Consider the following 17,013-nt stretch of genomic DNA (forward strand, 5'->3'; position numbering starts at 1 on the left):
CTTTTCAGACATAGGTAAAGTATAAATAATAAATAAATCCATTAATAAATAATGTTCTGTAACAGAAAATGAAAAGCAAGTCACATGTGAAAGGATTTCATGAGGCCAAAGGCACACATGGTGTTTATCATAGATAAAGACACTTTGACGAGAAAAACCATTGTCGGAATGCAATTGCTATCTTGGCTTTGTAATCCTTTGTTTCTCTATCACCTCAATAGCAGAGAGAAAGTTCCTGAAGAAACAAGAGGGAAAGGAACACTGCAGGGAATTTTAGCAGGCCAACAGTTAATGCCCACCTGCCTGAGGTTGAATCAATTCTAAAATAAGACAAGAAGTAGGATAGAAGGGGACCGAACATCACCTTTACTACTGATGAGGAACAGGATTTTTATTTGAAGGTAATTGGGTTTCTAAATACAAAAAAAAAAAAAAAAAACCAAAAAACAAAAACCAAAATTAGGCTCACTTACCCCCCAACCTGGCAGCCCCACAAAGAGTGGAGCCAGTTTCCTGTCCTGAGGCCCTGCCCCTGACGTGCTTTCAAACATGGAAGAAAACATGCTTCCTCCATGCAGCTCCCCCCGAGAGAAAGAGGAGAGATTCAGTCCTTCGTCCTTCTTCCTTCCCCGAGGAGGAATGAGTGAGGGGGTGAGAGAGCCCAAGAGTGACAGTCTATGAATAGGCTCCCATCACAGGAAGTAAAGGCTCGGTTTGGGAAGAAAGATCCTAATGGAGCCTGAGGTACAAATTCAGATGAAGCCAAGAAAAACGGGAAAGAGCAGAAGCGAGCATAGGATGTATATACAGCACCTGGAGGGGACGATGAGATGTCTGCTATCATTTTTGATGAGATTGACCTCTGACCAGTCAACTGTAAGATCAATAGGCAGTTGATCAAATAATGGTATTCAGTTGGCTTTAGTGGGACAGAATACCTCCCAAGGAAAGGTTTGAATGAAGAGAAGATGTGCCCTTGTGTTGTTTTAGTCATTGTTGAAAGGAGATGTTTGAGGAAGCGCACACTGACGAGTCCCAGCCGGGAATAGCCTGTGAGTGCCTGGCTGTGCTTTGGCTCACAGAGCTAATTCTGGGAAGGTATAACCTCAACTGAAAAGTTGGATGTATCAGGTTATCATTGCCTCATGCAACTAATATTCAAATCTTCTGTCTAATTTTCCTTATTCTAAGTGCACAATCAGTGAAGCAGAATTTTATTATTAAAGTTCACCTTTAGAAATGCTGTGAAAAGGAGAATGCAGTGATCACATTAACGTGAGCATATTGGTTCTTTTCCAAATGCAGTTATACTTCACGTTGCAAATTAATCAATCTCCTAATGCCTCACTCCCTTATGAGGTTGGTTAGGGTGTTACCCAGACCTCAAAAGGCCCCTGGTGGCCCTTCCCTCCTGGTATTACTGCCTTTCTATAGGCCTTCTCACACTGACATGGAGGGGAACTGAGTGACCAAGAGAATACAGTGCAAAGGACAGCACATAGCTTCCAAGGATAGGTCATCAAAGGCATTGCAGCTTCCACCTTGGTCTTCTGGATCCCTCTCTCTGGAGAAAATCAGCCACCATGCTGGGAGGACACCCAAGCAGCACCAAAGAGAGACATGCATGGAGAGAAACAGGCCCCAGCCAACAGCCAGCCCCCACCTCCAGCCCACATGTATGCACCACGTTGGAAGTGGATCCCCTAGCTCCATTCCAGCCTTCAGACGACTATAGCAGCAGTTGATCTCGGACTATGATCTCACAGGAGACTCCAAGGCAGAATTTCTCAGCTGAGTCAGTCTCAAGTTCCACAGGAGCCCTGAGGAATAATAAGTTATTATTATTGCTTTCAGCCGTTAAATTGTAGAACGATTTTTAATGCAGCATTAGATAATTAAGATGGTTAATATACTGTCTTCTGATTTAAACTCCTCTCAGTTATGGCTATTACCTACTAGCTATTATTTAAATAGTACTAACTCTGTATAGGAAATATTCTAAACTATTGTAGATGTAGAAACTCATTTAATCTCAAAACAAACCTCATATCCTCATTTGTAAATGCAAAATTCAGGACACAGAGAGTAACTTAGACAAAGTCACTCAGCTAGAAAATATCAGAACTGGGATTCAAACCTGGAGAAGTCTGGACTGAGAGTACATGTTCTTAACCACTGAACTATAGTACCTCTCTGTCCACAAAAATGAAGGAAGAAATCAGTTTCTGAGCCTCCCACACAGTGAAGAACTCACTACGCTGAATGCTCCCTTCCTACTGTCTTTGCATCTAGCTAGCTGAGTTTGCCCAGCAACACCCAGACCATCCTCAAAAGACACATAAATTGTGATGTGCCGGGAATGACAGAGGAGGTACACTCACAGTGGAGGGAGAGTACTAATTACGCCTAATTATACCAGACGGCTGCAGAGAGATGGACAGGAAGGACAAGAAGGGTGGACACGAACTTTTGCTTCACCCTGTTGCAGTGTGTTCCTGACACATGAAAGAGAAGGTTGTTGTATTGACTTTGACTGTATCCAGTTTCTAACCTCATGACTTCTATACATTTGGTCACTCAGTGCTTCAGCAAGAGATGGGCTTCTTGAAATGCGTGGTTAATCCGTTCAAGCTTCATATTTTATACATCCTATTTATAGATCTGGCGTGAGAGCTTTTTGACAGTCACAACACAGAAAACAAACAGAGACCCTTAATTTAATTATTTGGTAATATTCTCAGGCATAGTTGGCTATTTTGACAAAAATAGAACCTTTGTTAAATTAGGAAATTGTGAAAAGAACTGTCATATTAACCACTTATTTTCTAAACATCTTCTTTAATGTCATATGAAATGTGCAAATACAATTTCTGCCAAAATAGAAAAAGTAAAGCAAATGATTCATTAAAGAAAACCAACATTGGAATTTGTAATTAAACATGGGCATGTCCCTGTGATAACTGAAATTCCAGCTCTGTCCATTTCATCAAAATAAGTATGAATCAAGAACAAATAATACGCATATTTCATTATCTTATTTTATAAAATAAGCTATCTTTGAAAGACAATATGATTGTGAAGTTTGCAGACCTAGATTACAAGTCCAATTCTATCACTTAGTAATTTGACTGAAACACTACGTGTGGATATTGTTGTTCACAACTATTTACTTCCTTATGGTAAAAGGGTTATATTCCCAGCAGTTGCTGAGCCTGCTGTGGGAGGTGAATAACTCTCCACCCATTGATGCTAGACTTGGTCGTGTGACTTGCTTTGACTAATGGAATGTGGGCGGATATTCCATTTGCAAAGTCCAAGCAGAAGCTTTAAAAGTCTGTTTCACAAGCTGACTTGCTCTCTCTCCTCTGAAATGAGAATTGCATCTTCCAAATAGGGGCTGCTCCTTCACACCTAGTCCTTGAATAAGTGGTTGGCTCACGCTTATGATCAAATAATGTGAAGAAAAAATATTTCTCATCATAAGTCACTGAGATTTGGGATTGAAACACACACAGAGAAGTTAGAAATAGTCTTATTTTCTTATCTATCAAGTGTGAATAATAATCTTAGTCTAAGCATTAAATACATGTTCAGGAAATGGTAGATTATCTACCTAAAACATTAGTATATGGCCTTCAGAGGAAATGCAATAATTCAAGTAAAGAATAATTATTTTATTTGATATGAGATTATTATCCTTTTGAAAGATAGCTGGACTTTAGAGAATTCTAATTCTGGCCCTACCACTAACCTCTATCACTGACCCTCTTTGTGCCTGTTGTCACTCTACGGGATGGAGTCAATAATACCTATCGTACCTTCCCATCAATGTTGGCGGATGGCTTCAGTGAGGGGGTGGATGATGGGCTCCGTGAGCAGCTCTGATATAGAGGAGAAAGCAAGTGTCTAGGTAACAGATCCCGTGAGTCTGAGTCCTGGTTTCACTGTTTACCAGAAGTATGAAAATAAGTACACCATAGCAGTGATGAGTCAGTTTGTTTACTGTCACACAGATTTGTTGTAAGATTCAAGTGAGATGATGTGATTGATGATATAAATGTGATTACTCTTATCACCAACATAATACTCTATTCTAGTTTCTTAAAATATCTTTCTTTTTTTCAATATACCCCCAGGTTACGTGATAGAGTAAGAAGGGAGGATCATTGGTTTTAAACACAGAATCCAGTCCAACTTTGCCTCTTACAGCTGTATGGCTTTGGATATTTATAATACTTATTGTACATTAGATTTATCATCTGTAAATTGAGGATAGGATAATAATAGTTTATAGAGTTGTTTCTTTTCATAAATAATTTCCTGTATTCAAGTGCTGGGCATCGATTAGCGCTCCTGCCTTTTATAAATGCAACATCACTGTGCTGAGATCACATGTTTGAGGAAACACCATGTCCTAAGTACAAAGGAGTACCATGTGGATAAAAACATTCTTTGGAATCTTGTATCACACACATTCTCTGAATCATCTTCCTAAAAGATATTTGCCTTTAAGTCTCTATTTCTGTGTATTCAATATAACTTAAATCCATGTTGTTTCATCTTCCTATTCAGAAGAATAGACATCAAACAGCAGATTAAGAATACAGATTAACCTTGAAACAATGCATAGAACAAATGGAAGGGAAGCATCTTTGCCAAAATAAGATATATGAGTAGACAATATAGAATGTGGTATGCAGATTAAATTCTCCCAATGTTGATAATATGGGAATCAGTAATCCAGTACTTGCCAACACACTGAATACTGAGTTTTGTGCTGCCACGTTATTCAAGTACTTATCTACTTAATAAAAGCTGTGAAAGAGTCCTAACTGATACATTTGACTTGTCATTATAAACCTCAAAACAGCATGAGAGAATGGAAACCGATAATCCTTGGAAGCAGAAAGTTACTCTTGATATATATTTTTTTGTACTTATTACTCAGGTTAATATAGTAAAAGTGATGATATGAAAGTCAATTATAATGTATATAATTTTTTTAAAAAACACAATTTTACACTAATGTGTAGTTCCATAATGGGCTTGATAAAGCAAACAAGAAAGATTTAGTTATTTATATATGCATATTTAACTTAAAAAAAAACATGAGGTTTTTCATTAAATACTCTAAGGAAGAATTTGGAGAAAGACAGGTGAGGAAAAATTAAGAAGGGAAAATTATACAAAGATATATGCTTGGTGGCATTTATTTTATTTCAGGATAGTTGCTGAAACAAATTGGTATCTTTGTAATGAATTAAAAGTAGTATGTGTACTAATCCTTCAAGGTATAGGAACACTTGATTTAAAGAGATTGCATCCCAATAAGCAAACTTAGGTACAGCAAAAGAAGACAGGAGAAAGGAAGCCAGGGCCTTCTGAAGGCCCTAAGTCTTGGTTCTTGCTTGAGGTATTGCAATTTCAGTGTACGGAGACTTCTCTCTATTAAGAGCCTAAAGACAAAAAAGTGTAACTGCTCCCTCAAATTATCAAAATGCTTTGCAACATTCTTAATATCATTATTATATCAAAATGACAAATTTCTTTAATGTTTATACAATTTTTAATAAAACATTTGAAAATATTTAAATAATTTTGCTTATACATATATATTTTTTCGAGTAAGTCCAGAAAGTTATATAACATGAATCTAGGAATCAACAACAATTGAAAATTGGTAACATTGTGTCAGATGTGCTTCTTTTTAAAAAAATAATTAATGAAATAACAATTACAGATAGATGAAGTGTTCATTGTCATTGATCATGATCACTAGGAATTTTATAAACTAAGAGAATAACAATTTGAAGGATTGGAAGGGTACATGTGCCCAGTAAGGCAATTTAATTGATTTGGAATTAATATTGGTAACATCCTAATATAATCTTGAAAATGCTTCATGTTTCAATCTTTAACTACATTCATGAAAGTTTTGTGTACACTAAGTATGGAAAGGGTACCAAGACACACACCTACTCAATATTTCCAGCCTTCTGTTGTCTTTTATTACCCATCCACCCCAACTACCCTCCTCCAACCTGGAAATCAAACTAGATCTGGATCCAGGTGCTTTGTATTATAGGTTTTTTTCCCCATTACACAGCTCTAATTCTTTAGTGAATTTCAATGAGAGATTTCTTGGCACAGAAAGGAAGCACCTGCTGATCTGAGCAATTCCATTAGCACTCAGCCAAGCAAAAATATTCTGTAGGTGACGATGGTCCCAGTCTCAGAACACAGCCAATAATTTTATTGTCTTATTCCAAATTTGTTATTGGCCACTTTGTCTATTGTTTAGCTGTAGGGAGAGAAGATCAGTATTCATAATGATCTCCAAATGCTATTTGAAGTATTATAGAGTTTTGGGTGTAATTTCTACTTACAATTAGTGTGATTATGTAAGGATGCAATAAAAATAGTTGACTATTTTGCACCACGTACACATCTTCAATACAACTGATTAAAAAGTGAAAATTCAGATAATCAAAAGCTGTGTTTCTTAACAGCAATCATTAAGAAAATAACTAATTAAGTGACTGATCTTTCTTTAAATTGACCAAAGTGACCCTTTTTTGCTTCCATGTTACCAAAAGCTTCAGTTATAAGAAGTACAATTATGTGCTGGGCATAAGTTTGAAATTGCAGTATTCTGTTCTCTTTAATATCATTCTCTGCTACACACTCCCGCCCCAACCAGGCACACACATACACACACACACACACATACACACACACACAGTGCACTGTCAAGACATCTGTGGACCTCTAAAAATTGCAATTTGACAAAAAATACCATGTTATTCCTCTATCCTGCTGTTTTGTCAAGAGTGGGTAGAGAAAATCTCTAGTATATATATCTGCTGACCAAGATACCTCTGGTGGCCAATTAGGAATTTCTCCTTCACCTGTTCACATGTCCAGTCATATATTCAGTACATATGTACTGAGAATCTGAAAGGAAAAGGTGCGGGACACTGAGGTATTTAATGAAATATACATGCCATTCACAAACTTCAGCAAATCCAATGAATATTGCAAGCACTTTTTATTTTAATCTGGGGAGAATGGGGACATCAAGTTCAACAACACATAGTTTTTTCAATTAAATGGTTTACAATCTAGTGTTAATGTAGTTGTGTGGAAATAAAAGCCAGGACAAGGGGTAAGACAGGTAGATAATAAGACAAATAGAAGAAGAAATGTGGTGTAATACTAAAGAAAATGTTAAAAAAAAATACAATGGCACAGAAAGAGGCAAGGGTACTTTTGTCTTTGATTTGATGATCACTATTATGCTTGAAAAAGATCAGGGAGGCAGCAGTTTGTAAGTTAAATTAGAGGTGGGGAAGAGAGATCAGTGGAGGAGAAAAAGAACAGGCGAGATGGAGGAAGAGTGTGAATTATGACACTGAGAGTAGGGATGGATGAGATTCTGCTTCCATCTGCACTGCTGTGGGTTTGCGGGGGCACACAGGAGCGTGCAGCCTCTGTCCTCAGCAGAGCACTTACTGGCTCTAACAGATGTGACTTCACCTCCCAGCTCCTTCACTCATCGGCCATATGACCTTGGCAAGTGGTTTGTCTCCTGGCTCTTATTCCTCTTATACAATCTCTAATTCAGAGGAATATTATAATAACCAAATACAATGCATGAAAGCATTAAGTTCAATCTGTCATGTAGTCAATATTCAAAAAGTCTTTTTAAAATCTGTTTCAAAATCAAGGAAAAAAGAATGCAAACTTTAGAGGAATAGTTTTTTTTTCATTTATTTGTTTATTTTTGGATGTACGTCATAATATATTTCGAATTCTGTATACATTACATCATGTTCACCACCCGAACACTAATTATAGTGCATCCCCTCACATGTGACCCTAATCACCCCTTTTGCCTTCCCCCTCCCCCCTTCCCTATGGTAACCACCAATCCAATCTGCAATGCTATGTGTTTGTTTGTCGTTTTTATCTTCTACTTATGAGTGAGATCATATGGTATTTGACTTCCACCCTCTGACTTATTTCACTCAGCATAATACCCTCAAGGCCCATCCATGTTGTCACAAATGCCCAGATTTCATCATTTCTTATGGCTGAGTAGTATTCCATTGTGTATATATACCACATCTTCTTTATCCATTTGTCCCTTGATGGGCACCTAGGTTGCTTCCAAGTCTTGGCTATTGTGTATAATGCTGCAGTGAACATAGGGGTGCATGTATCTTTATGCCTTTGCATTTTCAAGTTCTTTGGCTAAATACCCAGCAGTGGGATAGCTGGATTATATGGTAGATCTATCCTTAATTTTCTGGGGATAGTTATTGACATGATTATTGTGTCATTCTGGCATTCTCTTAGTATGTCTATTGAATAGATGAAGTAAAAAGATTTTGGACTTTTCTCATTATCAAAAAAAGAAAAATACTTACAGGGGCTGGCCTGGTGGTGCATCCATTAAATGCTCACGTTCTACTTCTCGGAGGCCCGGGGTTCGCTGGTTCAGATCCTGAGTGTGGACATGGCACCGCTTGGCAAGCCATGCTGTGCTAAGCCTCCCACATATAAAGTAGAGGGAGATGGGCGCGGATGTTAGCTCAGGGCCAGGCTTCTTCAGCAAAAATAGGAGGACTGGCAGCAGTTAGCTCAGGGCTAATCATCCTTAAAAAAAAAAAAAAAACTTTCAAAATAAGGCTTTGTGTGAACCTAGTTAGATATAACATCTTTTTGTAGAAATATCTTGCTTGAAATTATTTTCTACTATAAATTTAGTTTTCCTGGGAGTTATCTGGGCAAAATCTCCAATGACAACCTAATGACTGCAATCCTGTTCTCGGTTGTCCTGCCTGCCTTATCTCTGCAGAATTTGGCCACAATCAGCCTTTCTCTTTTGAAGCCTCAATCACATTTAGTTCTCAGGAGTCTTTTTTAGTTCATTTCCCACCTCCTTGATCATTGTTTTTCTGTCTCCTTTGATGAGACCTCCTCCTCCTCTCCAGTCTTCAGGGAGAACTTTGTTCAGTTGGTCCTTACCTTGAAATTTCTTTCCCTCTTTTTCTCTCTCTTTCTCCTAAACATAAGTCATGATGCTGTTATCTTGTACAGAAATGAAATTGAGAGCGTGGAACTAAGCAAAGATGGTCCTTCCCCAAACTCCCCAACCCTCTAGGAAGAACTAATGCCCAGGAGTCCTGCTCCCACAGCGCTTCCTAGAGTCTATTGCTTATGACCTAAGATCAAATTTATGTGTGTCTTTCTTGCTGGAATTTAAACTTCAACAAGCCCAGGACTCTGTCTTAATCATGGTTTTATTCCTATTGCCAGTACTAGGGTTCGATAAATGCTACTTAAAAGAAATAATCAAAGAGTACCTGTCCCAATTCGGCCCTACGATAGCAGCTTTCACCCTGGTCTAAAGTCGCCATTTTGGCAGAAATCTGCTTGCTTCTTTAGCCCTATGATCTCTTGCAGAGTGACTTTTTTATTATGTTTATTTAATGAATTTTTTTTAAATAAAAATTGTATATATTTAAGGTGTACACCATGAGGATTTGACATACATATACATAGTGAAACGATTAGATTGCTACAAGCTAACTAACATTCCTTCTGGGATAATTATCATGTTTTCTTTGAGATGAGAGCACCTGAAATCTGCTCTCTTAGCAGGTGTCCAGTATTCAGTGCAGTATTATCAACTATAACCATCACGCTGTATATCAGAATGACTTTTCAAATCATTATGCTAAGCAGAAACTGGCTTTTTCAATCTATAAGAAGGAAAGTGAGATTTACGTTTCTAAAACTTGAAAACAATATTGCTTCCAGTACTCTGTGGATCAAGAACCAAATATTTTAGTGTTACTTCCAGCAGAATGAGCTGATACCAACTTGCTGTAATACGGCAGCGTCTTAGATTGGTTACAGGCACTGCGGGGGGCTTCCAGCTTAGACGGTTAGCCGTGAGTCTCCGGAATTCAGATATACACACCCAATCTATTTTCACTTCTATCTCTCAACTGGTCCTGTTTTAGTTCCTATCAGCCAGGAAACAGCACAAATTTTCTTTATTCTAAACTGTATTCTGATATCTAAAGATCAACTCCTAATTTATCTATTGTCAAATATTTTGCCTCATAATTAATGCAGGGAACCTATTACCCAAGTTCTCAAATCCACTTTGGCCTAATGGTGCTTGTAAATAATGCATTTGTATAATGAGCAATATTTATAAAAGCCAATTACCACTAATACGGATGACCTTTTGGCATGAAGTATGCTAATAACCTTTGAAATGTGGACTAGATTACACAGTGCTAAAATAAAACTTAGGTATAATAGAAACCAGACCCCCTTGCATATGTAAGAATGAAGGCTATTTTCTATTTTGGCTGCATTTTAAAAACATATTAATTTGATATGTGCTTTGAATTAAAAAAATTAATTCTAGCACATTTTCAAATAGAGAATATTAAAAAGGAATGCAAGAGCCTTCTCTTTACAAAACAATTTCTAATGAAACAGAATTAACTTTAACATTAAATTCTATGATTCAGACATTTCAAAATATTAATTTGCTAAAGGTCATATACAGTTTATACCTACAGCCAGCCTAAGATTTTGAGCTTTTTGTTGATTCATATATACTTAATATTAGCAATGATTGATCAGGTTGAATTTTTATTGATCTTTTAACATGGCCAATACACACTGACTCCAAATATTTAATGCACTATTTTTCATATGCTGTAAAACTAATCTATTTCACCTAATGGTAGTAAAACTACAGTTCATGTTATTAACACACTTTCATTTCTTATATTGCATTTTCAATTGCTTATTTACAATTATACATGATTTAATATGGCCACCTAGCCATGATGTAATAGAGCCACACAACTCCTTGTGTATCGTAGCAGTAAAGTACGTATGAAAATACACTGGGATCTGATCTTTGCTTCCCTGCTGTACTCTATTCTGCTTGAATTATTTAGAAATCAAAATTCAATTATCCAAAATACAAATGACATTCAATTACATATTGAATAATGTTCAGCACTGATAACATTACCACAAGTTTGTTTTCTCCTGTGAAATCTAACCCTAGGAAAATTGCCTAAGTAAAGTTAGTTATTTTGAGTAATCCACCCACTTACATTTTCTGCTTTATCTTCACCTCTTTGTGACCTTGTCCTCAGGCAACCAGAACTTTCACAATTACTCAGTGATTATTCAGGCCCCCCCCACCCTTGGCATGGCAGTACTCGCTGCTATGTCATCCCTCATTCATCATTCTGCTACGTAACTCTCTTTTCTTTTCTCCCTAGGAAAATCACATAGATCCAATTTTCTCAACACATTGCTTTGGTAACAGCCATCTAATGTGGCAAATTAATTGCAATAATTTAATTTTTAAAGATGTGGTTGTGTGTGAGCCCACTGGGAGACACCTAGATGAGTTGGAATTCTACTTTCTAAAGGCACATGAAGTACGGGCAGAGGCACAGGTATACAAGGACATGTACAGTGTTGTCAGTATTAAAGCTGATGGTGGGGATGATGATGTGAGGCCTTCTTATTGATTCCTGACTTAGCGATGACTACGGCTCAAAGATTTTACGTGAGAACAGATTTTTTAAAAATGATATTTATCTGAGTCATCTGGGAAAGTATCATGAATGAATTGCTATTTACTCTTTACTCTGAAGAAAGGCTAAGATTTCTATAAACACAAATGAAATGTGAAAGATTTCAGGGTAAGCTGGGGATGTCAAAGTTTACTTGAAAACAACAATTAAAAAATGATGAAAATTTCTGATAAAAGTATAAAATGTCTACATTGGAAAATAATAAGTCCCAGAAATAAGATCAAAAGTGTTCCTGACCTTGACGCATAAGGCTGTGTACTCAGGCTGGGCTAGTTGAGTCCATCGACGGCAAGAGAACCTTATCATGAAATATTTGCTACTGTAAGAGTGTAATATTAGTGGAAATATTGTTTGATAAACTGGCATGATAATCATGACACAGTCAATCAGAAAAGGAAGACAAAGTATGAAAATTAACGTCACACATTTGCGTATAGCCATATGCATCTAGGCCTTGAGTTTTATTTATTTACTTATTTATTTTTTTAAAGATTGGTCCCTGAGCTGATAACTGTTGCCAATCTTCTTCTTTTTTTTTCTGCTTTTTTCTCCCAACTCCCCCCAGTACATAGTTGTATATTTTAGTTGTGGGTCCTTCTGGTTGTGGCATGTGGGACACCGTCTCAGCATGGCCTGAGTGGTGCCCAGTCCGCGCCCAGGATCCGAACTGGCAAAACCCTGGGCCGCCAAAGCAGAGTTCGAGAACTTAACCACTCGGCCATGGGGCCAGCCTCTAGGTCTTGAGTTTTAAAGGTAGAGTTTAAATATCGTCATGGGCACACTCCCTCACCATGAGGGATGGGGATTTTTGGAAGATAATTATAAAAGGGTGAAATTTGTTGCAAGACATGGTATCAAGCCAATAATTATTCAGGTAACCAAGCTTTTTCAACAGGTTTTAGAGAGCCTCAAATAGCCATCTTCCATGTAACACATCTATGAATAGTGTCAAAATTCCTCTTTTTGTAGATTATTCTCCATATCCTGACTTTACCAGGGCTTTGTTTTTATTGTCAAAAAAAAGCTCTGTAGCATGTGCTGAAAAATATACACTACCAAAATTGAATGTAATAGCTGATGTTAGTAATTGTATTTTCACCCAGATCCTTCTTTTTGCTCATTTCTCAATTTTGTAACATTTCAGACTGCTTTCCCAACTTTTGAAGCTTGAGGTCAGTAGGCTGCATTGCTGCAGAGACAGTTAACATATAACTGAAAACCTAAAGACTAGATCTTACTCTCAGAGGCTCAGACATCTTTAAAAACCCGCTGAAGGGAAGAGGGGGAAAATGGGTCAAAATTTTGTATTTGTGCTATTTTCAGTGAAAATATCCCTATTATCTCAAACCTCTGAACAGCAGTCAGCTGTCAATTCAGCAAGAGTCGCTCCACGACTAAGAGCAAAATACAAGCATCATCCAACAGCAAAGGAAGCTTTACGCACCGATGTGAGTCAACGCTCACAGCCAGTGGGGCATCAGTCCGGAAGGCCACACTCTGCACTGCAAACCCCTCCATAGTCCCCTCAAGCTTGCTCCTCGTTCTTTAAAGCTTCCTCCCCAAAAAGCAACACCCAAAGTCTTTTCTCTATATTTTTTCATTTTAAACTTTTTATTGAAATATAACATAATATACAAATCTTGTAAGCACAACTTACAGGTAAATTGCTCAATCAATTTTCACAAACTGAACACACTCTTGTAACAGGACCTGGAAAAAAACCCAGAATATTCCAACATTCCAGAAAAGGAACACGTTGAAAATAAAGCATTCTCCAACCTTGCTTTGATGAGTAACAAAGGTGATATTTGGGGATCTGTTACCTACTTTTGGGATTTTTCTGCTAATTTGGTCAGAAATCAGAGGTGCTTTTTTTTTTCCTTTTTTGCTGAGAAAGATTGGCCCTGAGCAAACAACTGTTGACAATCTTCCTCTTTTTGCTTGGGGAAGATTGTCCCTGAGCTAACATCTGTGGCAATCTTACTCTATTTTGTATGTGGGATGCTGCCACAGCCTGCCTTGATGAGCAGTGTGTAGGTCTGCAACCGGGTTTAGAACCCATAAACGGTGGGCTGCCAAAGTGGAGCACAAACTTAACCACTACTCTACCGAGCCAGCCCCTGGATGCTATTTTTTGAGCCCCCTCAGAGAAGCTACCATCTGCATGTAGGAAGCTCCACAGATGCATCTGATTTCCAGCCTAGCTTGGAACTCAAGTGCACACATAACTGATGAAACCTGACTAAACTCTGTGGATTGGACCAAGGCCAACTTCCTGATGTTGAGATCGTCCTGCAGGGAAACTGGGCAAAGAGTGCATGGGACTTCCTGGTACATTCTTTTGCAACTTCCTATGAGTCAATAATTATTTCAAAATAAAAATAATAATTCCAAACTTATAAATGTTATTTTAATGAAACTGTTCTCTGTTGGTTATCATCTGAACATCATGATAATGCTAATAATATATAAATTAATAATAATGGTTCATATTTACCATGTTTACTAGGTGCCAGATATTCTGCTAGGAGTTCTCCATAGATGCTTCCATTCAGGTCTTACGAGACCCTTTGAGTTAGGCGTCCTTACAGAACTGAGGTGAAAAGAAGTTGAGTAGTATTCCCAAGACCACCAACTAGTAAGTTGCAAAGCCTGGATTTAAACTCACTTAGATGAGGCACCTTCATGACACAGGTATCATTTATCCCAATCACAGTTCTTTCTGAGTCACACCAGAGGCACCGCTCTTAGGCAGGCAGTGAGGCGTAAACAGCGTGCTTCCTTCATCCTGGTTCCCACCTTCCTCATAGGACTGCACCTGCTGAGCAAAGCCTAAATGAAAATTAAATCTTGGTTTTAGCTTGACATGTCAAATAATATCTATTTTCATTTGAGCCCTGATCTCTGTCAAGGCTTGCAGCATTTTATGCTCTATTATCTCTGATGTCAGACAAAAAATAAACAATTTTAGTGTTAAAAGGATAGGATGGGATTAGGGGAATTAAGAAACTTGAGGCAAAGAATTTCTGAAATATAGGAATATAATGTTTTAACGTTGATTTATGTTTTATTATCATTTAAAATATAAGCAATAATAAAATTTCTCAAATATAATATAATTTTCCTATAAAATCTGACTACTCTACGTTACTCCAAACATTCAATATTTTTTGTTTGAGAATCATATAGACACTACTTTCAGTCATTCTACCTGAAAGTTTATGAATGATGCAACAAGTAACTATTTTTAATCCATATTTGTTTGCTAAGAAAATGTTAAAAAATACTTTGAACACTTCCATATTCAAATATAAACATTTTTATTATGGGAAAAATCCAAAAGCACACTGTTTCCACTAAATCTTGTGTCTTAGAGAAGTGAAAACGTGACCAGTGGTTACTGTCGTGTGTCTGTGTGTGTGTGTGTGTTTATGCACACGTTTGTGTGTATGAGTGTGCTATTTTAGACACATTATAATTTTGGAACAAATCATTTTCTTCAGAACTTTGAGCACTGTATAGATAATGCTCAAGTAGTAGATGTTTGATAAAGATTTGAATAAATGCACAAATTACAGAGAAATAAATTGCAATATTTGGAGCTACCAAAGAAGGTAAGAAGCTGCTATAATTTTGTAGACAGTGAAAGAAAAAATGTTACAAAATAAGTTTTGTTTTTAATGACTGGAGAGAATTGGTTAAATTATAGACTCGAGGATAAAACTTGAACCGCTAATCCCATGTTAAGCTGCATATTAGCATATTTTTTCCAAAGCTCCAAAGTCATCTTGATTAAATTGCAACCATCTCCAGGAGTATGAAATTCCAATTGTAATGTCAGTATTAGCAATTGCCTTTGGTTTATAGAGAACATCTCACTGACTCATGAAATCCGTGAGTCAAATTTAGATAACTGTTCTTTTCTTAAAGCAAGACAGCCAATCTCTGTATCAGTAAAGGCAACTCTTTGAAGAAAGGATTTTGGAAAGTTAATGTCAAAGGCAATGACCTAGTAATTATTTTAATAGATTATTCCATGAAGTGTGAATCTACACGTTGACCCATAAATACAATGTCAATTGTTAGGTCACGGCACACGTTTGTACATTTGGGAAAAATGAGACGGTTGAAAGAAGTCAATTTTGTAGTCAATATTTAAAGAAAAGTCTTCATTAGCAGGCATAGGAATTCAGATTATGCAGTGATCCAGTATGCTTTTAGTGCTAATTAAAATTTGCCATTGTTATCCCAGTCAAGCTGTACTCTTTTTACTAATTCAAGACCCACTATCATATGCCATCCCCATCCTATCCCTAAATTATGATTTTAATAATGCACCCCATATTCTGTTTCCTTCAACAACCCCCTCAGTATTTTTCCATGTTGTTTCCATTGCAGTGATTTGGCTCAAAACACTCACTCGAGCCAGGACACCTTTCTCCTTTATCCCAGCAAAATTTCCCTGTGCTATAAAGTCCAGCTCAACAATAACTGTTCATAGGTGTGATCACTTACGTGCAAGACCTTGTTCCAAGCATTTTTCCAAATTACCACTTACAAGATACCAATGTGGTGGGTACACAACTATTAACCTTACTTTACAAATGAGGAGATTTGGGGTTTGGAAAGATTAAGCAACTTGCCCAGAATCTCACTAGCAGGAAGTTGTGGGGCTGGACTATATAAAAATTCTGTCAGCCATGGAGAGGCCTTGAAACTATATGGAAACAGAGAGAGGTCCAGGCACCCTCATCAGGCATCAGACATGTGAATAAAAAAACTTGGTTTTTCAAGACCAGAGCAGCTACTTGCCAGGTCACTTGGAAACCACAGGCAATGTCATAGGAAGACGAGACATTTTCTAGCTGAGGCCCTTTCCAGATTCCTGACTCAAAATTATGATAGCGAAGACAATATAAACCTCAAGGGAGTTCAACGTCAAGCCAGTCCTCTAAACTAATATGCTAGACGTGAGTCACACTCAAAGCCCATGTTCTTAATTCTTTAATTTACTCATTCAACAAATACAGCAAATCTCAGCACTAGGAACTGGGGATCCAATAGTAAGGGGATAAAAATTCCTGCCCCCGTAGACCTTTCATGGGGGCGTGGAATGGGGCTTAGACAATTTATAATAAACCTCAGTAACAACTGAACTTATATTTCAGTAAAATATTTCAGTATAATGAATTAAGTATGTTTCTGTAATCCTATTTCTGTTTTCTTCTAGAGTGCACAATTGTATATTTAAAAGTTTTAATGCACCATTTTTGGGGGTTTTTTAAAGATTGGCACCTGAGCTCACATCTGTTGCCAATCTTCCTTTTCTTTCTTCTACTCCTCAAAGGCCCTCAGTACATAGTTGTAT

At 37.3% G+C, this 17,013-nt stretch overlaps 1 long non-coding RNA gene across 1 annotated transcript; it reads right to left on the reverse strand.

Annotated features, from left to right (window-relative positions):
• Nucleotides 1-749: 749 nt before the first annotated feature.
• Nucleotides 750-14,446, reverse strand: LOC139083080 (uncharacterized). Its single transcript, XR_011539635.1, has 4 exons — nt 14,143-14,446; nt 8,430-8,658; nt 6,877-6,954; nt 750-1,820 (listed from the first exon to the last, which is right to left on the reverse strand). It is a non-coding gene; the product is annotated as an uncharacterized lncRNA (long non-coding RNA).
• Nucleotides 14,447-17,013: the final 2,567 nt, after the last annotated feature.

This window comes from Equus przewalskii, chromosome 1 (assembly GCF_037783145.1).
Source record: "Equus przewalskii isolate Varuska chromosome 1, EquPr2, whole genome shotgun sequence".
Lineage (NCBI taxonomy): Eukaryota > Metazoa > Chordata > Mammalia > Perissodactyla > Equidae > Equus > Equus przewalskii.